The 25,376-nt window shown below is 47.7% G+C and overlaps 1 protein-coding gene across 1 annotated transcript in view; it reads left to right on the top strand.

Annotated features, from left to right (window-relative positions):
• The window catches only part of Cldn14 (claudin 14), an 88,427-nt gene that overhangs the window by 41,256 nt on the left and 21,795 nt on the right, over positions 1–25,376 (top strand). The window contains exon 2 of the mRNA XM_021184831.2: positions 22,984–23,121. The gene's annotated coding sequence lies outside the window, so the exon portion shown is untranslated. The remainder of the gene's footprint in view (positions 1–22,983; positions 23,122–25,376) is intronic.

Raw genomic sequence — 25,376 nt, 5'->3', positions numbered from 1 at the left:
TTCTGCCCTGTTGGTTCTCTTTCCCTGTCTATGTTCTGCCCTGTTGGTTCTCTTTCCCTGTCTATCTTCTGCCTCCCGGGCACCAACAACACCCAGACACATTTCTACAAGTTGTGGACCTCAACTTGATTTGCTGTCGGCATCCCATGAGCACCTCTGTTGGCAGCAATTCTCTTATGCATCCACAAGATCAACTTTAATGCCACAGTGCCTATTAGTCTCACCAAAATTTCCTACTTTAATTTTTTAAAAGGGCTTTTTATAGCTTAAAAAAAATTTAGCCACACAAATGCACTTGAGTGTTTAACGCATTCAAGATGAGTGTGTTTGCTCTATTACCTTTCTTATCTGTTTTCATCAGCAACAGTCTTCCTGCCTTTGTTTTGGGGTCTGTCTTTTTGGAAGCCATAGCTTATAGAAAGCCTAGCATCCTGGATCTTGTAGATTTGGTTTTAGTTAATCGATGTTATTACCTCTGCCAGAGTTGCTGCTCTCTAGCTCATTGCTCTGCGGGGAATACTAGTTATCTCTGAGTCACTATGACCAGAGCCCTCAGACAGAAAGGCTTATTTTAGCTCTGGGTTTCTAAAAGATTTCAACTGAGGGTGACCATAAACTTCTCATCCTTCTGCCGCCCACTTCCCAAGTGCTGGGATTGCAGGGCTTTGCCACTACCACCTGTAGGTGCCAGGGATCAGACAGAGGGCTTCATGCATGCTGGGGCAACCTGTCTGTCAACTGTGCTGTATCTTCAGCCCTGAAGTCGCTTTTCAAAGATAAGTGATTTCCCATTGCATCAACATACTGTAATGTAACTAGCCATGGTTCCATGTCTCATCAGAGGCTACCAGTTCCTTCTGCCCCTTTGTCCTACATAAACCACACATCTGCAGCTTTCTTCTACAGTAAGATCCATGTTGTCCCCCTTGGCTTGCAATGATTAGATGAGGCCACCCTGAGAAGGACGAGGTGACTTCTCTGGCTGGCAAGGCTACATTAGGTCATCAGAAGGTCAAGCTATAATGACATTGAACAGAAGGGATTGAGACAAGACCTATTCATGAAGCCGGAGACCTTTCCTAGGTGTATGAGTGATTTAGTATCACAAAGAAGGGACAAGAGACTGGTGATGGTGGAAGTCTGAGGGCCTGTTTACTGGTGTACGATATGGGAGGGCACCAGGCCAGGCCTGCACTAGAGGGTGTGTGCCATTACAGAAGCATAGCAGTATGTGGCCAGCTAGCTTCTCCCCAGCCCATCTTATCTGTGCACAGTGACTGTGCTGCAGAAGGGACTGTGGGCTCTTCTGCCTCCGCCATGCTGAAGATGCTGCTGGCTGCAGCAGAGAAGCAGGTGCTCTCACTGTGTAGGACCTGCCAGAGCTGGGATGGTCACGGCTGTGTTCCAGCCCTCCTGTGTACTGCCAGGTGTTTCCAAAGGCTGCCCCACCCTCCCCAGGACTTCTAGAAAGCAAGGATGGTGTCTCCAAAGTTATCTGTTGTCATTAGTGAAATGAAAGTTTTGTTTTTTATTTTATTTTTTTGAGACAGTCTCACATAGTCCAGGCCAGCTTCAGACTCACCATATAGCTGAAGATAGCCTTGAACTTCTGATCCTGTCTCCACTAATTGAATGGGGCCGTGGTGGCACATGCCTTTAATCCCAGCACTTAGGAGGCAGAGGCAGGCGGAGTTTTTAGTTCGAGGCCAGCCTGGTCTACAGAGTGAGTTCCAGGACAGCAAGGGCTATACAGAGAAACCCTGTCTCGAAAAACTAAAGAGAGAGAGAGAGAGAGAGAGAGAGAGAGAGAGAGAGAGAGAGAGAGAGAGAGAGAGAAATTATAGCCACTAACCACCACGCCCTGTTTATGTGGTCCTGGGAATTGAGTGCTCAGCAAGCACTCTACCAACTGAGCCACATCCACAGCCCAAAGGTGGAAATACTTTGCAAATTCATGCTTCACTCCTGTAGACTAAGCTACAGCTACTAAAATCAAACTGGGGCCTGAGGTCCCACTTACCCGTTGTCAGGTTTCCTCTGAATAAGATCTACACAACCAACCTTTTGTTTCGGGAGCCTGACCCAGGGACTCACTTCCAGTAGACAAGTGCTTGTCACTCAACCACGCGCCATCTTTCAGGCTTTGCCACCCATTTCTTTAATTCTTCACACTAGACACACAAGCCGCATCCATAGCTGCAGCCACAGCAGCTGGAGCATCCCCAACCATGGGAGTATTTGGCCTCCAGAGGGCCTCCATGGTGGGTGAGTAGGTTACAGTGGGCAGCACCCAGTCCGTACCTGTAGATTTGACAGTTAAATTGACACAGGCAAGAGTCACCCAAGAAGGGAGGCTCAGTTGAGGGACTGCCCAGATCAGGTTGGTCTTGGGGGATTGTCTCCTTGTTAACTGATGTAGGAGGTCCCAGTCCACTGTGGGTGGGACCCTTTCCCTAGGCAGGTGTTCCTGAGCTGTATAAGAAGGCTAAGTGTGAGCCAGAGAGGGAGCCAGCAACCAGCAACCTCCAAACTCTCCGCCTCGAGTTCTTGCCTGAGTTCTTGCCTCCACTTTTCTCAGTGACATGGAAGTGCCAGGAAAACACACCCTTTCCTCCCCTAAGTTGCTTCTGGTCAGTGTTTTTTCACAACAATAAAAGGAAAAACAGGACAGTATGCAGCTCAGATGGCACCATTCCAGCGTGTGCCCTGAGCTCCACCGATGCCACCATCCTTCTGCTGTCTGTACAGCTGGACCCAACTCCAGCAGCTCTTCCCACACTCCTCCAGGAAAGATGCACCCACATGCACGGGCCCTCTGAGCTAAGCCTTGCTACCATGTCACTGGCTCCTCAATAGACTGTCTTTGCCCTCTGGGATCACAGGGCATGCTGAACTTACTTGTTTTAGATCCGAGCATCTTAGGCAGTTCTACAGATGTTAAGTGTCAGGACTCTTGGAGCCAGTAAAAATAAACCCTGATCACACAGGGTGTGGTGACCCCAGGAGGCAGATACATGCTGACAGTCTGCCTTTCAAGCTGAGTCATTGGGTAACATAGTAACTTTGTAAGGCTGGACAGCCACATGTGGATATTCAAAGCAGGAAAAGCCTGATTTTTTTGTACCTAAACAAATGTATTTCTGATCTTAAGTTAAATATTTTATAGTGGACATTTTCCTTTCTCACATTCTCCAAAGAAGCCCTGACTTTCTTTTAGTGTGTATGCGCATGCGTGCATGCACTTGCAAGAGTATGTGTGTTCACTTCCATGTGTGTGCATGTGTGTATGTGTGTGTGTATATATAGCTATGTGTGTGTGTGTGTGTGTGTGTGTAGCTACACATATGCTGGGGAAGTACTATACCATTCAGCTATATAACCAGCCCCATTTTTACCTGTTATTTTGAGACAAGGCTTTACACTAAAGTCCTGACTGGCCTTGAATTCATTCCATAGCCCAAGCTAGCCTTGAACTTGCCATTCACTTGCCTCAGGCTCCCTAGCAGCTGGTGTTCTTAGCCTATGCCACCAGGCCCTGCTAAGTATATTTGTTAAGCCTAGCACTCTTTCCTCATGTGTCAGTTTGTGCCCTCTGTAGTAGGTAACAGTATTCCCCGGGGGGCTTGGAAAGCCCTGGTGTGGGAGGTTGACTAATGCCAAGGTCATGTAGGGGCTTTTGGGGGAAGATAAATATTTTGACTGCCAGCCCACTGCTTTTTGTAGTGTGTCACACTCGAGTGGCATTTATAGCCGAGCAGACTCTCTTCAGAGGTGATGTATTTTGAGACTGATTGTTTTGTTTAACTTTTTGAGATGGGGGGTGGGTGGAGTTAAGGCTGGGGCTTGGCTGTAGTCTCACCACATTGCTCAAGTCAGCCTCCAAGTCTTGGACTACATGGATCTTTCTGCTTCAGCCTCCTCAGTAACTGGGGTTCAACTACTAGTTCAGGGTGAGAGGAGTTGCTTTGTCATATTTTTTCCATAGTTGACTTGGAAACTTAAATGCCCATGGCTGCCCCATGGACTATTTAATGTGCTTACTCCTGTTCTACCAACAAAGGGCCATGAGAAGCCATGTTCAGCTGGGTGTATGGCAGCCTCCATGGCTCAGCCAGTCTGCTTTGAAATGCCAGCCCTGGATGCACACAGACAAAATGTAATATGCCAAAGAAGATGTGTTAAAATGAAAAGTACATTATATTTTTAATTGTGTAGATAACACAGAATAGACGCTCCTTAATTTTAAGTTCATTTTTAAAACAAACATTGCAGGGCTTGAGAGTGTAATTCTGCGTGTTACAGCATGGGCTTAGCATGTAAGAGGCCCTTGGGTCAATCCTCAACTATGAAAAACACATCATATACACATACAGGTATGCATGGCTTAATGGTAAAATGCTTACCCAGCATGCATGAGGCCCTGAGGCAAAATGCCCAGCACCTCTAAGAACACAAAACAAAGAATTCACAGACATACAGCCATGTGCATATTCACAAATACACCTCCTTAAAGTACGGACCAAGGTTTTAGTGCTGTTTATTGAAAGCAGATTCTCACAAACTTCCTCTTAAGAGAATCTATTTTGTGACTTGTTTTTCCTTGTTCATTTATCTTGGAGGCCATACTGTGTGGGATTTGTATGTGCCCTTCTTTCATTGAGTCTTTGTTCCCTTCCCAGATAGCCCCTCTCCAAGTACACAGAACCGGAACTGTCAGCCAGCCCCGCCCATGCCCCGCCCCTCCTTTCCACCTGCTCACCTCCAAGCCTGTTTTGCCCTTGACCTCAGTCCGATTGGACATTTCTTAGCCACCTGTCACTCCTTGCTAGGTGTTTAGCTTTCTCTTGGTTGCTCTTTCAGTGTCACGTGGCCTTTCCTACCTTACCTGCTTCTGCACCTGTCTCTTCCGGCTCCTGCGTTCACTGGTGTACCCTGGCCGCCATATCCTCGTGTCCAGCGTTTGGTAGCTGCGTAGTAACATCCTCCCTGAGGAAGCGCGTGCGCGTTTGTCTCAGGAAACTTCTGGATGATGGGTGTACAGAGTGAAGGCCGAGCTGTGGTGGGCCAGCCAGTGGTTGGGATGGTTGGGCAGGCTGCATCGCCCATCAGAGTCCGCTCCACCCCAACATGCTCCTTGAGTTGGGGAGGCTGGAGGCAGCTTCTTTATTTGTGTAGCACTGGCTGCCTGAAATGTAATTGTGGAACCAGCTTCACACAAACGGGCTTCTGCCCCGGTTAAAAATAAGCCATGCCCTATCTACTCAGTTTGCTTAATTAAAATGAATGGAAATACTCCACACCCCTTTGGACCCTGCCTTTAAGCTAAAAACCTGATGTGAAGAGTTAATCTTTAATTGAAACGCAAAAGGACACACACACCTTGGAAAAACCAGCCTTGTTAATTGTCCACTCAGAACCCACCAGCCAGAAGCCACCTGTTGAGGTGTCAGATGCTGTGAGCAGGGGGAACAGGCACCATCTAAAAACCACACAGGGCTAACTGCTCTCACACAATGCCTTCCTTTGCCGCAATTTTTACACACGCCAACTGCTGTTGATGGTAGACCAACAAATACAGGAAATAAGGAAACAATGATTCGAAAATATCTATAACTCCTATTTCATGTGTCAGATGGCAGTAACTCAAAAATATTTTATTTTTTATAATGTGTGTGTGTGTGTCTGTGTGCATGCCTGTAGGTGCATGTCTATATATGTCTATATATGTATATGTAGGTTGGAGTGTCTGTCTGTGTGTGGGGGTGTGTGTTTGTGTGTGTGTTGTGGGTGTGTGTTTGTGTGGATGCATGCCAAGTGTGTAGGTGCCCTCCGAGGACTGAGACAGCCTCGGATCCCCTAGAGCAGGCGATAACAAGTGATCAGGAACTGCCATATATTTTTGCTGGAAACCAAACTCAGGTTCTTCTAAAAGCAGGACAGGTTGGTTGGTTTGCTTGCTAGCTTGCTTGTTTTTTCCAGACAGGATTTCTTTGTATAGCATTGGCTGTCTTAGACCTAGCTCTGTAGACCAGGCTGGACGGAGAAAGATGCACCTGCCTCTGCCTCCCGATTGCTGGGATCTATTGCTTGGCTGTCTCAGTCCCATCAGCTGCCCAAGTAATGACGCTGAGACTCTTCATTAACTATGAAAATATTGCCTTGTTCCCAACTAGCTCTTATACTTAAATCGGCCCATTTCCACTAATCTACGTTCTACCACATGGCTCACTACTGGCACTTGTTTCTTCCTCTGGCTGGCAAAACTCCTGCCTCAGACACTTACCCAGAGTTCCTCTCTGCCCTGATGTCCCGCCTATTCTCTCCTGCTTTGCTAGAGGCCGTTCAGCTCTTTATTAAACCAATCAGAAGGTGATGGAGAAGATGCTTACAAAACTGAGATACGGGTGATGCTTCATACAAAGACAACCTTTACACAGTGCACAAGGGATTAGCCCATCAGGAATCAAAGACATGCGCCGGCCGCTGCCGAGGCCGTAGACCCTAACCACTGAACCATCTCCCCAGTCCTCAAGCTATTTCTTTCTAACTAGAAAACACAAATGTGAGTTAAAGGAGACTAGTGCAGGCAGTCTTCCCCAGTGGTTATCGTCTCCGAGGTGACCCAGGTGGCTGAGGAAAGTTGCTACAGAAAGGGCCCAGGGCGCATGTAGAGTTTGACTTTTTCACCTGAGGGAAGAAACTTGACCAGCTGTTCACTTTCTGCGTGTCAGGAAGCCCCGTCACACAGAGTTTTGATGGAGAAAGAACATTTTAGATGCAGAAAACCTTCCGTGTGCAGAGATACCTCCTTTCAAACATGATTAGTCTGTCTTGTCTGTAGCTTTCTGTTCAAATTATTTGTGATTCTACTAAGGAAGAAACATTTCTTTGTAGCCACAACAGTCGGCTGGGCAGATGCAAATGAGCGTGTGAAGGGTTGAATTACCAACAGGGGGTACTCATCCAGAGGGCAGATCATCCAGGGTGCTGTCTGTCCTAGCTGGGTGAGTGCAAAGGACAGAGAGCCAAGCAAGGCTGCCATTTACTCTGTCTTTGGTAGCGATGGGAAGAAGACAACAGAAGCCATTCCCAGAATCTTCTAGAAGTAATTTCTTAGAACCTTCTGCTCCACTCTGAGAGCTTCCCACAGCTTCTGGAGTGTCCCGCTACCTTGTAACATAGGCGCTGTTTCACTGAACAGATTTGTCAGTAGGCAGAATGGAACCTTGGGAAAATCACATCTCCAGGACAAGGGCAGATGCCTCTGTGGGGGTGAAGCCTACGAGAGATCCCAGTTCCTCTCGGCTGGCTGCCTGAGGAAGGGAGCATATGAACAGCTTCTTAGCTCTGTCCTCCTGTGAGAGCAGAGTAAGCAGAGACCTGCACCCCATGTTGCCTTTTGTCTGAGAAGGGAATGTTGGGGAAAAAACTTTCCAGAAAAACTTTCCTGGCTCTTGGCTTCTGGAGTCACAGAGATTCACAGCTTGGAGTCAGAGGGAAGGGTCAAATTGTGCCAATCAGTGGAGCTTGGATCCGAGTTCTGCTATACCAAGCCTAACGGCCATCAAGCACTGGCCCCACAGACTAGCCATGACCAGTGGTGGGCATCATTCTCTTACACACCACCCTGCACAGGGTAGGGGTACGTCAGCTTCAAATGTTTGTCTTTAATAATATAGAAATTATTAATTAATATAATAATTAGTCACTTGTCTCTAACAATAAAGACAGCAATTAGATAATCAAAAGCTAGTCACATACAAGGCTCTGGTCAGAAGGGAACTAGAAAAACACAGAGTCAAACACTTTAGGTTATTAGCCGCCACTTTTAAGAGTAACGCTTCTTGGGACTGGAGAGACAGAGCAACACTCAAGACTCTGCAGTGCCAGTGCAGAGGGACCTGGATTTATCTCCCAGTCGGGTGTCTTACAGCTGCCTGTAACTCCAGCTCCAGGGCCCCATGGCCTCTTCTTGTCTCTGCGGTATTCCTCCCGTGTGTGCATCCACCCACAAAGACACACGGACACACAGCTTTTTAAAAATTAACTTTAAAAAAAAATCTAAAACTAAAAAGTAAAGAATTCTAAAAGAACTATACAATTGGGTCCATGTGGAAGAGAAAACTGGGCCTTTAGAGACAGAACAGAACCAGTGTCCACCACCAATGTCTCGTTTCTGCACCAGAGCATCAGGAAAAGGAACACCCACCCGGGAGACGTAATCACAAACAGGGCATCCAAGGACGACTATTCTTAAAACCGAGCTCTGGTATCTTAAGCAGACAAGCTTACTTTTCCCGAGCAATAGAAGAATAAGCAACAAGGAAAAGGAAAAGGAATTAGGACATTAAATGTAAACGCCGTGGTGGATGCCTGAAGAGTGCCGATCCCCCTCCCAGCCAAACACTGTGACCGGCTGTCTCTTCTGTATTCTCCCCAGAGAGTTAAGAAACGACTGTATGATAATTCATTTGCCTTTAGCAAGGAACCACAAGGCTATAACCACATATTACTCAAAAATGGGGAGTTCATGTCACATTATTTTCCGTTGGTGAGTAATGGACGGGAAACGGGAAATGTCACTAGAAGGCTGGCCGGCCATCTGGTGGGAGCTTTCCTGTGACCACGGCAGCTGATCAGTGTGGAAAGACTAGAGCAGCGGAGTCTCAAGCTGTTAGGCTTCTCCAGGGAACTTGGGTTCATGCATGGAAGGCAGGCAATAAAGTCCAATTATTCTGGATGTGGCTGCAAAAGGCGTATGAAAATTATCTCACGCAGGGCAATGCTGCCGCTAAGTGTTTTTTAAAACAGCCATCAGTCATCCCAGGTAACGGAATCAAACAAGCCAATCCATCTCAGAGGAATGGCTCATTAATCAAAAGGTGGTGGTGAGATGCTGGCAATCTTTCATTGTTCCACGTGTGATATTTTAAATCCGACGTGCTGACAGGATGGTTGGTGGGTAGGAAATTATCACACCCAAGGAGGACTGCCAAACTCCACAGTGCCAGACCACTTGTGGGTCATCATTTATCATGGATCCCTGGTTTGCCCTGCTGAGGCGTTGGAGTCTTACCCAGTAGACATGGAGCCTGTAGTTGAAAACTTGACAGTGCTATAGACTCTTACTATTGAGTAATTGAAACTTTGGGGGAACCGTGAGGGCCCCTGGGGGCCTCAGAGCAGAGTCTTGACCATGGCTTCCCTAGACTCCAGAGGTCCTGGTGTTCACAGCTGTGGCAGGGCAGGGCAGGTCTATGAGGATGCGATTTCTTCTCAGCCCTCAGAGTTGCCGCTTCAGGAGTGCAGTAAGACTCTGCTACTTAGCTTGGGAAAGCCTGCAGAAAAGATTAATCACAACAGAAAGGAATTCTTCTGGTGTATGATTGAGCTAACTTCATGAGCGTCGAGTGCTAGCGGTTGCCTTGTAGGGCTTACCGTTTATTTAAATGAGCATGCTTTTAAAAACAGTAATAACTAAGGGCTTCACTGGGTTCCGTTTGTCTCTACCTCAGTACAGACGAAACCCTCCACGGTCCTGCTGGGCTTTGTCTTGTGGGTTAATAAAGTCCACAGACTTTCCTAGGCTTAGTTTTGCCTAGAGGGAGGCGCCATGTGAAGAACTGAGTAAAAAAGGGGAGATGGCTCAGCTGGGGAGATGGCTTACCCAGTGAGGTGCACAAACAGGGGAACCTGAGTTCAGTCCTTAGCACCCATGGAAACACCAGGCTCCATGGCACAGAGCGTGTTCATAATACCAGCCCTGAGTGAGGGCCTGGTAGGTCCCCAGAGCTCACTGCCTTCCCCCAATCAATGAGGTCCTGGTATAATGAGGCCCTGTCTCAAAAACTGAAATGGAAAGTGACTGAAGAAGTCACCTCTGGCCTCTGGCAGGCATGAACATGTACAGATGCATACAGGTCACACGATAATAATAACAGCAATGAAGAACTCCGGGGACTGAAAACTCCTGTTGGAGGGAAGTGAATTGGTTACTATGATGAAAGTTCCTAGTGATTTAGTAGTTTGTTACTCTCCTAGATGTCAAGGAAGGGTTTGGCTTTTGCTCTAAATGGATACTTTTAATTTGCCAACTAAAATTATTAAAACTATAACTTTTTTCTTAAAAAAAAAAGAAATCTACTTTCTTGTATAAGAGTGTAAGCACTTGTCAGTGCACATGTGCACATGTGTAGGCAGGTGTGAGTACACGTGTGTATATGTGTGTGCAGGTGCCACAGAGTCCTAAAGAGTGCTTAGAACTAGGGTTACAGGTGTCTTACATGGATGCTGGGATTTGAACTCTGATCCTCAAGATTGAGCAGACAGTGTTCTTAACCACTGAGCTATTTCTTCAGCCTAAGAGCCATCATCAGCTCTCAACAGTCCTGTTTCTCTTTGGTTAGAACATCTTGATGTTGAGTGGTTAAAACGCACCCAACTTCTCCATAGGTCAGCACTGAGCATCATTAAGAGCCTTGAGTTCCATCTAGTGCACTGGGTGTGGTGGGAATATCTGCAGTCTCAGCATGTTCAAGGTCATTCTCAGCTATACGGTGTGCTTGAGGCAAGCCTGAGTCACAAGAGACTCCGTCTCAAACACAACAACAAGTAAAAAGACACCACAGTCAGCCACCAGCAGACAAGAGAACTCGGGGTCCCCAGTAGTTTTTTGCTACTGTTCCCAAGACAGGCTTTCTGTGTGGAGAGCAGTGGTGTGGCTGGTGAAGGCAGACACCGATGGTCTCTCTCTTCACTCAGAGGGCATCTGCTGCAGGCACCCCACACATGTGCCCCACCTGTGGTAGCACACCCTGCCCTCCCCAGGCTGTGGTTTGCCAGCTCTGGAAGTCAACATTTGAAGCCTCTGCCAAGTTTCCAAAAAGTCCCATCTGGCCCCTCTCACCCTCCCAGCCCTGTGTCCCACTCTGTCACCAGCCCTCCTGTCCCCATCCGATTTCCTCAGTGTTTTCTGAACAGTCACTCCACCATCCCATTCCTGGCCCAGAGACGACCCTCTGCCATCCTCCCATCCTTCAACAACTCAGTTTGATGCCGGGTGTGATGAAGAACACCTGTTGTCCCAGCATTTGGGGAGCTGAGACAGGAGGATGGCAAGTTCCAAATCCACCTGAACCATGTAGTAAAGAGCCTGTGTGGGGGCTGGTTTTGTTTTGACAAAACCTGTGGCCTGAGAAGGATGTCTCGTCGAAGGGTCTGCATCAGACGGGCATGTCTGTGAAGGACCGACTAGATTTTCCTAGTTGATGTGTGAAGACCACCGTGAAAGGGAGCAGCGCCCTGGTCTGAATAGAGAGAGCCGTGGAGTGGAAAACACATGTGTGTGCACTTTTCTCTGCTCTCAGTTGTGAACATGACATGAATGGCCGAGTCAGGCTGACGCCATCTTGCTACGATGGACTGAAACTTCGATTTCTAGGCCAGACTGAACCGTTCCCCACCTAAGATGTTTTGTCAGGGTGTTTTATCACAGTCACAGAAATGGAGCTGGGTCACCCTGTCTCAAGACAGTCAGTCAGCTTAGGAAGAGTCTGCTTTCTCCTGTCTCAGACTGGTTCTTCTCTGGGAGCTCATTGACAGGCATAACTCACAGAGCACCTATCTCTGGGTGATTGAAGGTCCACAGAGAAGGTTCTGGGCCCTGGGGGCCAGAAGCAATCAGGGTGGCCCAAAAGCTGAAAGTTAAACAAGGCTCTGAACTCTGTGCATGGATGCACAGGCTGTGGCTACCTGAGGAAAGGTGTGCTTTCAAGTCACCTGGGCCACGAGCATCATCCCTCCATAAGTCATGGATGCTGCAGAGGTCACTGGCAGTGTCTCTGCACTGTCCTGTGTCCTGTCCTCTCCACTGCCTGCCAGTCCTGCTGTATGTCATATTCAAATACCAATGCCAGCGTTTGCCCTGATGGGCTAAGTCCATCAGGTCCTGGGCATGTGACCCTGCCTATCAAGGTGTCAGCTACCTTACCCATTGTCCTAATGTCTGGGTTCTGTTGGCTTCTGTGCCAAACAAAGATATCCTGTCTACTGGCTTGAAGAAAGGAGTCTCGTTTACACCCAAACCAACTCTTCCCTTCCCTTTTGCAGGTTAGAATTGGAAGCCAGCACCTTGTACTGCTGAAGGGCTGGTAGCTGGTAGAAGGTTGTTGGGCTCTGCTCAGTGTTGAGGTGGCCTGTACCCCAGTAATGCGTGTGGAGGTGGCACTCGGGACAGGAGAGGGCAGAAGACAGTCAGGGAGGTTGTCCCGGTTCTTCACTGCCCTGAGGCCAGGCACACAGATTGTTAGGGCGAGGGCAGGCAGCCAAGAGAGGCGAAGGTCTCACCACTAGCCATTTGGGGTGATGGCTAGTCTACTTTGTACTTAAACTAGGACACTTCCTGGAGTGCCTTTAGATAGGATTTACACTCATAAAGTCAACCCCTGTTTATAAAGGCCCACGTGAGCTCAAAACAAAGATTTTAAACTATTTTTAAAATCTCCATCTATTTATTATTGTTTGTATGGGTGTTCTGCCTGCATGCGTGTCTGCACACCATGTGGATGCCCAGTGCCCACGGAGTTTGGAGTCATCAGATCTCCTGAGACTGGAGTTACAGGCACTGTGAGCCGCCATGTGGGTGCTGAGACTAGAACTCAGAACCTCTGGAAGAGCAGCCAGTGCTCTTGACTGCTGAGCCATCTCTCCAGCCCCTTACCAAAATAATGTACCTCAAGAAGCCTCTGTCTCTCTGTCTCTCTGTCTCTTTGTCTCTCTCTCTCTCACACACACACACATACACACACACACACATACACACGTACATTAACATTCATTTTTTCTAGAAGAAATGAATCTGCTTTATAAAACCCAGAGCAGATGTGCTAGAGCAATGTATTATTTAAAGCCGTCCACTTGCTGTGGACAAAGCCAGAGGAAACTGCACAAGACAGTGTCAGGTCTGTAGCTTGAAGCCTGTGGGATTCCCAGGTGCTGTCTGCCCCTTTCCTTGATCCCTGGAGCTGTGTGTCAGGAGCAGAGACATCAGGACCTCTAGTGATGCAGGACAGAGGTGAGCGGGAAGGAATCACTGCTGATGCAGAGTACCCAGCAGCCCCAGTTTAGCCTCCGCTTGCCCTGAGCATCTCTGTGTGCTGGCTCCCTTCCCTCCCCAAGTCCCTCCACTCAAGACACGCCTGTGACCACAGTGAACCTGGCACCTTTGGCTGTCTGGTGCCAGGGTGTTGGAGACAAGGCCTCTCACTGGCCCTGGCTTCCTCCATAAGACAGACATGCTGACAAGCTGATAGGTAGCCACCAGGGTAGGTGACCAAGATGGAGCAGGAGAAAGTCATTTGGGGAAGAAGAAGAAGAAAGAAAAAACAAACTCACTTTTCTCAAACTTAACCTTGAGTGTGTGTGGGGAGGGGTGGGGGGAGCCAAAGTTAGACGGAAAAAAAAAGAGAAATGTCGATATTTCCTTCATATTTGAACTTGTGGTTTCTAATTTATGTGCTGAACTCCGGGGACAGACAGACATATCTTCTTGCACGGCTCTCCGGTTACTCTCCCCCGCGCATCTGCGTCCTGTCCTCTGGAAGACGCCGTATATCACAGGGTCCTAATATGGGAGCATGTGAGTGCAGGCCCTTGGCTGCCCTGGGACCCACACAGGCTTTACTGATATATCTGTAAGCCCATACTGGGGCTCAGGCCATACTCAGTGTCTCCCAGGGAGAAAGAGGATGGGAAAAAAAATATATCCAGGCAAGAAACATAATTTGCACTATAGTTATACTCTCTTGTGATCTGAATAGTTAGATTTTGTTCAATCTTTAAAACGTTATGCCATGTTTATGAATGTTTTGCCTGCATGTGTGCATGCCTGGTGTCCGGGAAGGTCAGAAAAGGGCGTCGAGTTCCTTGGAACTGGAGTTACAGGTATGTGTGAGGCAGCACATGGGTGCTAGGAACATAACTCAGGTCTCTGGAAGAGCAGCAAGGGCTCCTAACTGCTGAGCCAGGTCTCCAGCCTGTGGTCCACACTCGCTCAGATGGCAAGTCTACCAGGGTGTAAACGTGTACTCTCACATAAAGTAGAATGTAGGTTCCAAGAAGGGGCTAGCCTGCTTGTATTTGAGGAGTATCTGCCCTGATAATATTGGACATGGAGAAAGAGATTTGTGTCACAACAGTGGTGCCAAGGAACCTTTGTTATGCCAGCTTGGAAACTGGCTTAGTCTGCAATGAGAAGTCCAAGGAGTTTCGTGTGGGGATTCAGGCCTTAACATTTAAACTTTGGGGATGGGGCATGGTTCAAAGGATAAAGTTCTTACCTAGCATGCAAGAAGTCCTGAGTTGAAGGCCATGCAACATAAAGCCAGGGATGTGGTAGCATATGCCTATAACCCCAGCACTTGGGACCCAGCAGTAGGAGATCAGGAGTTCAAGGCCAGCATAAGCTATAAAGCAAGTTCGAGAACAGCCTGGGATATGTGATATCCTGTCTTAAAAAAACAAACAAACAAACAAACAAAAATAACAACAAAAAATGTGAATGAATGAATGAATGAATGAATGAATGAATGAATGGATTGAGGGATAATTAAGCACTTAAGATAGCTGGATAAGACTTGTTCAGGTTATGTTACAGTGCTAAAGCCATCACACCTCAGCCTTTTAGCTAAGATCAAGTCTAAAAACATCTAAGCCCTGAGAGCATCCAACAGGACTGTGGGCCTCTAGAGAACTCCAAATACTCTCCCCCATGAATTCTGGGTAGGAAGCCACGATGCTGCCATTTTCCTTGGATGTTACGCCTTGGATGTTATTCCCTTGAGTCAGAGAGCTAGGAACTGGGTGAGAGCCCCTTGCTGGATCCCCACCTACATGGTGATCCACCAGCTTAGGCCTCTCTCCATGGCTCCGGAGACATCTGTCCACACAGATGTACCTCTGATGTGTGGAATAGCATTTCCTTGGGAAAGAATTCCGATCTGTCTATAGAACCATATTTCAAGATTTTCTTGGAATGTAGTGAAAAGAGAAAAAAAAAATCTGTGTTTCTGCCATGGGAATGTCCAGCTGAAGTCTCCGTGGCTCCAGTTACAGGATGGTGTGGGTATGGCTGACCCGCTGCATATTTGGTGGGCTACTTAACTCTCTGGCATACAGGAGCCCAGGAAGAGAACATCCTCTATCAAATCCCCAGTCCCCCCCCCCCAAGACAACCTCCTGACCACTGTGCGGAATGACCCACTGGTTTAAGAAACAAATTTGATCTCTTCCAAGCAGCCTCCAATCTTAGAAATGCTTGTGGCCACAGCCAAATTTTACAATCTTTGAGACATATATGTCTTCTGTTTTGAAGTGACAGATTTTTGGAGAAAGTCTGGATTTCCCAGAAGCCACTGGCACTGGGCTGTCTGCTCTGCACAGTCACAAACTGGCATAATGGCTCACCCCTTTCATCCCAGCACTCAGAGGCAAAGGTAGGTGGACTTCTGTGAGATGGAGGATAATCTGGTCTACATAGGACAGCCCTAGCTATACAGAGGGAACCTGTTTCAAAAAACTAAAACAAAACCAGAGACAAGCAAAGAAACAACAACAACAAAAACATTGGGTCCCCTTTTCTCACTTTTCAGTAATAAATCTTAGTTCTCTCTGCTGAAAAGAAGAAATGCATCTTTGAGAACAGACAGTAAACTATCCCCAACAGAGTTATCCCATGGTACAAAAATGCCTGTGATGGGAAAGAGAATCCCATCCATGAAGAGAGCAGAGAGTACCACTGCCTGAGACTCCAACTGGGCCATTGCTCCAGCCCCTGACTTAGCTCCACCTCAGCTCCTGTGTGAGAGTGTCTGGTTCAGCTGTGTCTGTTTACCTCTTTGTCTCTGTTTTCTGTCAGGCTTCTCCAGTAGCTCTGCTGGGAGTAGCCGGGAGTGGCGGGAGTACCTGATTCCATAAGCCTGGCTGTCTACCCGCTTCTTGATATTTTCTGTTGTATCTAGCTTGCTACATGCTTAATCAACTTGTTCATCAAAGACCAAAAATGTACACTTTAGGTCATTCTCTGGACTATATAGAACAGGGTCTTTCAGTGCCATCGAGTTCAAAATCAAGATTACCGCCACATCTCTCTGGGGCTTTTCTCTCCATTTAACATGTAAAAACTGGCTTCCTCTGTCTTAGCTGGCTAGTTCTCAGAGAGCCAGGAAGCACTATACGGGGCTGCAAGGCAAAGAAACATTACTAACAGATGTGCTCCTGGGTGCTGAACTACTGACCTGTCAGGCAAGATGCTCTCACTGGGGTAACAGTGGATGGCTGTTGTGGGCGGAACCGACTGCTTTCTGACTACATTTGAGGCAGGTTCCATTGGAGAACGAACACCTGATGCTGTAAACCTGGTAAAAAGCCTGTGTCTGAGGAGGGCATAGGTCCCTGGGGAAGCTACTGATGCATTTTGTTAAACGGACACATGCCTGCCAAACGGCCTCTGCATTTGATGTTTCTGCCTAAAGATTAGTGCTGCTCGCAGCTCTGCCAGAGACTCTCTTTCCAGTGGGCGACAGTCACTACAGACACTCTCGGAGTGCTGAGAGTGAGTGTTGACTGTCCAGTCCTGTCTGGGATGTCTGTATCGCACACCCCTACCCAAGGCTCCAGGAATATCACAGAAAAGATCTTACAGGTGGAAAACCTGTAAGACCTGGAGGAAGGGTGCAGGGCTTTGGGGTGTGGTCTCCACAGCCCCTGCACTTTGGGCTTTCAGCAGCTGATGACCCCTCAATGTTCTCTTGAGAATGGGAGTGGGGTCTCATGAAACACCGCCCTGCCCTTAGGGGTCTGTGGCAGTTAATGATTGCTTGGGGAAAGGGACCCATCTTCTTTAGTGGTATCCATGCTCCTGTGAATAACCTTCCACTCATGCCAAGTAAGCAACCCTAATTAAATTTGTCAGGTCACATACTGACAGAAAAGACACGAAAGCAGAAGGGGGCAGGTTGGGGGTAGAACGGGATTGGCCACAGTGGGTGTGGGACAATAGAGGTCTCTAGGGAGAAAATGATCAAACGATCAAAATGATATGTATATATAAGCATGAAAAATATCATCATGAAGCCCATTATTATGCATAACTAAAACACATTTAAAAATAAAATAAAAACTCCCAGGCAAGGCATTGCATGTCTGTAATCCCAGCACCCAGAAGGCTGAGAAAGGATCATAAGTTCCAGGCTCGCCTGAACTAAATAATAAGACTTTGTCTCAAGAAAAAAAAAATTAAAAGCCATTCTCAGGGCATGGTCAATCTGAATAAATTCCCCTCTGCCCCACCCCCAGGAGTTCCGTGTGTGTGTGTGTGTGTGTGTGTGTGTGTGTGTGTGTCCAGATGAAAAGTCAGCAGTGGATTCAAAGTCTTTGGTGAACTGAAGCAAACAGGGATTAGACACACAGTGCCTTTTCTGATGCTTGCTTGACCAGCAGAAACTTTCTGGAACTCAAATCTGGTAGAGATTCTAACGCTTGCAACAGATGTAGCGTTTTATTGGTAACGTTTTGTTTTACAAGTTCAAATTTACAATATTTGTGTATTTGGATGAATGTGAAGCCAAGGGAAAGTCCCAGATAAGCAGACAAGGTGCTCTTTGGTTAAAAGGATCCAGATGTTTGACATGGGAGCAGAGAGCAGCTTCTGTACGAAGGCGAGACCACAGACAATATCTAGCAGTAGTTTATATTCCTGTCCACAAATATGAAAGTCAGACGTGAACCCCCAAAAGTTTCAGTAAGTAACGTTTACCATATAAAACGGTGATTTGACATGTCACGAGCTGTTTCCACACAGCTGGCTCTCCTGGCATGCCAAAGCTATGCTCGAAGGATTTTATATGAATGGATAAAAGTGAGTTTGAACCTTTAAAAGATCCATGCAAGACACACATGCTTCCTGAACATGGGTGTATTCGCCACTAAATGGAAACTTGCAGAAAGGCTGGAAGAGGTTTGAGCACTCTCTGGGCAAGAACGGGGAGTAGAATGGGGAACTGAGCCTCACACAGTGTGAACAGTTAAGACGCTGAGTGTGGCCAGGTGGCCTCTCATCCCAGTACAGGCAGAGACAGGCAGATTTCTGAAATCAAGGCCAGCCTGATCCACAGAGGGAGTTCCAGGACAGCCAGGGCTACACAGAGAAACAAAACAGAAAGTTGAATGTGGTAGTTCATGCTTGTAATTCCAGCACTGAAGATTCCAGCTGAGGCAGGAGGATTGTCATGAGTTTGTGGCCAGCCTGGGCTACTGAGAGAGATTTCCTCTTTGTTTATGCATATGAGTACACTGTCTCTGTCTTCAGACACACCAGAAGAGGACATCAGAGCCCATTACAGATGGTTGTGAGCCACCATGTTGCTGGGAATTGAACTCAGGACCTCTGGAAGAGCAATCGGTGCTCTTAACCACTGAGCCATCTCTCCAGCCCAAGATTTCTTCTTTGAAAACAAACAAACATAAAACAAGCCAACAGAATATGATAGAGCGAAGGTTCGTATGCTGCTCTTGCAAAGGACCAGAGTTCAGCTTCAACATGCACTGGCTGACACACCACCCACAGTTGTGGTGGATCTGATGCCCTCTTCTGGCATGTACAGGGTATACTAATTTAAAGTGTATAATTCAGTGTCACATCTATGTTGTTATACAACCATTACCATTATCCACTGTCAAAACTTTATCGTACTAAGTAGAAGTTAAGTCCCAGACCATGTGACCTTCCCACCTCCGCCTCCCAAGTGCTGGGATTAAAGACATGCAATAGCTGTGCTTGGAAATTTTGAACATTTATTCTAATTAGCATGTGTGAATTGTGCGTAATAGCGGTCCCGTTGTGATACTGGCTGAACCATTTCCAGTAACTATGCGTATCTGTTCTAGATGCCTTGGGCAAGTGGCTGCGTGGAGGTCTTGCTTACTCTGCTTAACATAATGTCGTCGTCCTAGTTTGCTCTCTGCTGCTGTGATCAAACACTCGCAAAAGCTACCTGGGGAAGGAGAAAAGGGTCTGTCATAGATCACAGTCCACCGTTGAGAGGAGCCAAGGGAAGAACCTAGAACTGAAGCAGAGGAGTACTGCTTCCTGGCGTGCTCCCCTGGCTTTCTCAGCTACCCTTCTTACACGGCCCGGGCCCATCTTCCTAGGGATGGCTGTCTTTTTCCCATTGGAAAGAGGGTGACAGTTTTCAGCACAGGAACAAAGGTGGCTGTCTTCTCATTGGAAGGAGGGTGGCTGTCTTCTCATTGGAAGAAGGGTGGCTGTCTTCTCATTGGAAGGAGGGTGGCTGTCTTCTCATTGGAGGGAGGGTGATGGTTCTCAGCACAGGAACAAAGCTGACTGTCTTCTCATAGGAACGAGGATGACTGTCTTTTCATTGGAAAGAGGTCGATTGTCTTAAGAAAGAGGGTGTCGTTGGAAAGATGGTGACTGGACTGTCTTCTCATAGGGAGGAGGGTGATCGTCTTCCCATTGGGAGGAGGGTGATTCATGTTGCTTCCCAGGAGGATCTCTGGATCTGCCCTTCATGAACTTGCATAGAGACCCGTGAGGTCATACACAGACATGTCCTTTAATGTGTTTTAATTTTTACACACATGACATCTTGTCCTGCTTCTTGCCTTCTCCTTCCTAACTTTAGCAGATATAAATCTACTTCATTGTATTTATTTTTAAATTAGATTTTATTTTATGCATATGTTTATTTTGCCTTTGTATATGTCTGTGCACCTGTGTGCCTGGTGACACAGAGCCCAGAAGAGTGCGTTGGATCCCCTGGAACTGGAGCTATGAACCTCTGAGAGCTGCCATTGAACTCTGGGCCTTGAGCCCAAATCCTCTGAAAGAGCATCCAGCGAGCGCTCTTAACTGCAGAGCTACCTCCAGGCCTCTGTATTCTGTTCGTTTTAAAGATTTAGTTTTCATTCTTATTTACGGGCTGGGGGGTCTGCCACATGTGCCGGTGCCCTCAGAGGCCAGGGAGGACATCAGGTTCCCAGAGCCGGGGGTTAGAGGAGGCTGTGAGCTGCCGGCAAGGGTGCTGGGGAGTGAGCCTGGGTCTTCTGTAAGAACAAGCTATGAAGAGCACTCTTAATAGCCATGATGTTTGCCTCATTCATTTTAAGGGCTGAATGTGACCCCATCAGGTGTATACTCCATTGCCACGTATTTTAATTAGTTTGTCAAAACCGGCCATACTCTCCCAGTTATGGAGGACAGAGCTATCTTTATGTCTCCATGCGCTCCTGGGCAATATTGTCCTACAAAGTGAAAATCACCTAGGAGTTACAGAAGGAGAGATTACCTCTCCCTGACCACAGAAAGCTGTCTCTTTGCCTCTACTGGAGTCCTGCTTGAGGCCAGCTGAAGGGTCTAGGCATCTTCAGCTACATCTCTATCACTGTGTCTCAGCAGAGGTGCAAGCCAACTCTCGCCAAGCAAAGCGCTTCCCCCCCACCTTTTCTTCCACAGCGGTCCTGGGTCTGGCAGGGCACACCATCTCCATCTCCTGATCGAGCCTTCACCCCAGCAGTTGGCTACTTGAGTTATCTCTCTCCATACACCTCCCACAGGAGCATCTGGGCAGGGTCATTAACAGCCAGCACTTCCCAGAGAATAGTTTCAACGGTTACTAATGGTGTTCACAGACTGTTGCGTTGGGACACAGCCATATGCCAGGCACACTTTTCATAATCCTTGCCAGGTTTCTCTGAGCAGTCAAACTCTAGCAAGTAGATGTCAAGTAGATTACAAGTGAACCTATTCTAGACCTCTGGGTTGGGAGAAATTACTTCAATATGAGGCTATCAGCCCAGACACACCATCCGATTTTAAGACGAGGGCGAGCTTTGAGGGCAATCTCTTTCCACACATATGTTGCCATTCCATCCTGCTAATAACACCGAGGATGGTCACCTCAGGTCCCAGTGTGGCTCCTACTTCTGAATCTATCCAGCTTCCTGAAGTAATAATAATATAAAAAATTACCATATGTAAGAGCAAAGGAGAGAAACACATGGGTTCCAGATGCACCCAGCAAGTCAGGGCGGATGCTCCCAGATGAGAGGAAACAGGCACAAGGAGAGGAGACCAAGATATGGAAAAGAAGCTAAAATTAGTTAGTAGCCTGCACGGGGGAGTTTTAAATCAATCATTCTAATTAATATTGATTGTGGAAATTATGTTCTGGACTACTAAGAGATCTAGAACTGAATCGGGGGACCAGGGCACCCACATATGCAGTCTGCACAATAACACATGGCAGTAAGGGATTGAGATTTGGTGACACATGGCAGTAAGGGATTGAGATTTGGTGACACATGGCAGTAAGGGAGTGAGGTTTGGTGACACATGGCAGTAAGGGAGTGAGGTTTGGTGACACATGGCAGTAAGGGAGTGAGGTTTGATGAATGTTTAGTAGGGACTTGGGTGGAGCCCTCAGCGAGATGGCAAATGTAGCGCTTCCAAAGAGAGCTGGGTATCACACACTGACGTGGTACCCTGGCCACGCCTGCTCACAGACAAAAGCAAAATCACAAACAATTCATGTTGGGGATCCAGCCTGGCTCCCTTTACTAAGCCTTGGTGTCTCCACCCACTGGGCTTGGAGGGTCCTCTCCAAGGGTCTCCCTGTGTCTCTACCATCTCCCCTATCTCTGCACAAGTTTGGTCTCTTTTCTCTTCTCATCTGTACCCCATCACCCCAGTCTAATGTACCCAGAAAAATACTGCTGCAAACAGATAAGAAAGAATCCCATGAAAACCTGGTTATTTCCCGTCTGAGGGCACCGTGAGTCGCCTGGGTGATGGAGACTATATATGAGTCTTTAGAAAATGCTGTCATTTTCTTCCAGCGGTCCTGAGTTCAATTCCCAGCAACCACATGGTGGCTTACAACCATCTGTAATAGGATCTGATGCCCTCTTATGGTGTGTCTGAAGACAGCTACAGCGGCAGTGTACTCACATACATTAAACCTTTAAGAGAGAGAGAGAGAGAGAATGCTGTCTTCCAGAACTTGGGCCAGAAGAGGGAGCCAGAGGTACAAATGGTGGGGTCTGAACTATATGACCTGAGTTTGTGGGGGGGGTTTTGTTTTTTGTTTTTGGGGTTTTTTGGGTGGGTTTTTTTGTTTTGTTTTGTTTTTTGTTTTTGTTTTGTTTTGTTTTTTTGACAGGGTAGCCCTGGCTGTCCTAGAACTCATTTTGTAGACCAGGCTAGCCTCGAACTCAGAGATCTGCCTGCCTCTGCCTCCCAAGTGCTGGGATTAAAGGCGTGCGCCACCACGCCCAGCGTATGAGCTGAGTTTGTTTTGCTACTGTTTGCACGTGTGCATCAGGATGGCTTGCTTAGGATCAGGTTGTGAACACTTCCTAAAGAGCTAGCCTGACTCACGAACAGCACAGGTTTTACACCTGGCTCTTCGCACCAGTTCAAGGGCTGGTCTGGCAACACAACCTCCCAGGAAGATTGAACACAGAGTTAAAGGTGTTAAGCATCATAAAGGCTAAAATATACCAACCTCTCACAAATAAACTGGAAATTTTAAAAATAAAAGGAATGCTCTTAAGCAGGTAGGGCCAACCTGCTCAGCTTTACCTGCCTTGTAACTAGTGACCCCGGGACCTTTGGTGGGTGTTTTAGCAAGTACACGGGGGAAGCCCCATGTTGGATCACGAGGCTGTGTGCATTGGGATTCAGCTGCTTGGAGTTTTCTTCCGGGGGAAGCTTCTTCACAGAATGCAGCAACTGACACTGGGTGATGGGTGAACTCCGGGTGCAATGGCTTCTGTCCTCGCCAAGCCTGTCTGTCAAAGAGAAGCAACCCAGGTGGGGGCCATAAGCCCTGCCCTCCTAACTAGAGGCAACTGTCCCTGAGAGTTTATGGTCTGGTCCTTTCAGTTTCTCATGTCTCACCTCTCTAGGGGCTGCATGGCCCAGCGATCTGGACAAAGGCCAAGAAGCCAAAGACTGTTGAAGCCGCAGTCTCCACTCTTCTACTGACACCAGCGACCACCCAGCCCAGCCAGGCCAGATGGCCTCCTGCTTGCCTGATGTATGAGGTGGGTAGCAAGCTTTTCACCCAGAAGAGGACTCCGAGGGATTAATTACTTAAAATCCATAAACATGTATCATTATAATTCTTATTTCAGTTTCTACTCAAAGCTAAAGTGGCCAAAAGGAAAGAAAATGGAGAGCCAAGCTCCCTCTGAAGTCCTCCGAAGGCCTCTGCCTCTCTGGTATTTCCAGTCTGGTGGGGGACTCTCCCCAGAGTCCTGTGTTTGTTTGACAAAGGGCACATTAGAGGATGAGGAAGTCAAGAGCCCAGCTGAACCCCGGATGAAACTGGATTCTAGGTGTTTCCTTACCTTGCCCCAGCAGGCATGGACGTCTCCAGTGAGGCCCAGGGGATGTGTTCAGGCAGCAGGGGTGACACATGTACTTTGGGGGGTGCAGGTGTTTTAGGGGACCAGGAAGATGAGTTAGGATTTGTAAGGTGTCCATCTAAAGGCATTCATTCCCCTGTGGACATTTTCAGAGAGCAACAATTTTCTGTGTGAGGACAAATTAAACAGAGACCTTCCTTCCCTCCACTCCCTCGAGAGGGCCCCTCAGCAGATGCTTATTTGTGACTCCTCTCTACTCTGAGGCTAAAAACTACTCCCCTCCCCCACCCCTGAGGCTCACTCCAGCATCCCTGTGGTCAGCATGATCCATGTCTCACTCCAGCATCCCTGTGGTCAGCATGATCCATACGTCTATCCTATCCTTCTCCCAATTCTACACAAAATAGACAAACGGTCTCCTTCACTTTAAAGTCCCAAGGTACATTCCATCAGCAAGGTTTTCTCTGGGGGGTGGGGGGTGGGGGCCCTCCCAAGGTGGCTGACATCCAGAAGTGCCCAACCTGTACAAGTGGGAACAGTAGGAACCTCTCCTGCTTAGCCACGGAAAGTCAGGACACAAACAGTGAACACAGCAGCCGTGCCTAGGGCCAGATTGAGGCGGGACACTACTGTGACATTGTTTAAGCCCGTGGTTTTTAAATATTTGTTCAATATTTACTTAGATGAAAGGCCCTGTTCTCTAAATAAACAAATGGAGGGCTTAGCAGGAGGAAAGGCCCCAGGGCAGGTAGCTTCGGCCCTCCCCCTGGTCTCCAGAGAACACTTCTCTGGCAAGAATCTGTCCCACCTTTCAGCCAAACAAAAGCCCCACAACTAATGTTGCCTACCTGCATACAAGGCTTGCTCTGGAGCAGACCCAGCAGAGGTCTAACCCTGACTCCAGGTGCTTTGAACGCCACACTCCTTCCTGGCTCCTCCCCATCCCAAAGAAGTCACTACAGGACTAGACTATCCCATCGCCTCTTGCAGATGGCTTAGACCCCTTAGCTGGCCCAGTCTGCCTAAAAGATGTGGCTGGGAGTGTACTGGGAGGCCCGTATGCCTGGCTGTTCTTGTAGGGGAAGGCTTTGTGGCTGCTCTGCTCCCACCAGATCTCTCGGGAGCCCCACAACACATCTGACAGGACATGACCTAGAAAGTGCATGAACGTTAGGAGGGCTGTGTGTTGCTCTCTGGGTCTCAGTGGCTCCATCCTGTCTTCCTCCCTTGACACTGCCGTAGAGCTTCCCAGTCACCCCTCCAGCCTTCACAATGCTACTCTTGATATGAAAGCCACCTCCTTCCTTAGCCACCCTGTAGCTTGCTGAACCTCGCCTTTGGCTTCTTCTATCATTTCCACGAAGGAAATTTGAACGTCATAGACGCTGGCTTTTGACATGTGGTAATATACTCTGCCTCTTTGGGGCAAGAACTAGCACTGGACCACCTTTAGCTCACAGCTGTAACTCAAAGCTGACCCTTAGAACATACCACAGGAATCAGAAAGAAAGTTTAGAGTGGAGTATGGAATGTATTCACAGAAACGTTTGGACTCTTGGAGGATCCGGGCTGAAAGTTCCAAAGTGGGCAAGAAAAGCTGCTTCCAGCTCTCACTGCCTGAGAACACTTAGTGTGAGGTGTGTATGTATGTCTCTGTGTGTGTGTGTTTATTCATATGTGTATGTATAAATTATATATAACGTTTAAGAAAACCATTCCTGAAGCCAGTGGCATCATAATGAGCCACCACTGCGCAGGCTGGAGTTCATTAGGAACCAGGTACATCTGTTTACGGTTAGGAGTCCCATGGCTGCTAACACACTACCTCTCATGACACAGGGCCAGGTCAACAACAGACTCTTTTCCTCCTGTTTTGTTTCTATGTTGAAATTAAATACTCGGGCAGTTGCCCTGGGCTTTCTCCATGGAAG

The sequence above is a fragment of the Mus caroli genome, chromosome 16 (assembly GCF_900094665.2).
Source record: "Mus caroli chromosome 16, CAROLI_EIJ_v1.1, whole genome shotgun sequence".
Classification (NCBI taxonomy): domain Eukaryota; kingdom Metazoa; phylum Chordata; class Mammalia; order Rodentia; family Muridae; genus Mus; species Mus caroli.
This window is presented reverse-complemented; position numbering and strand designations above follow the sequence as displayed.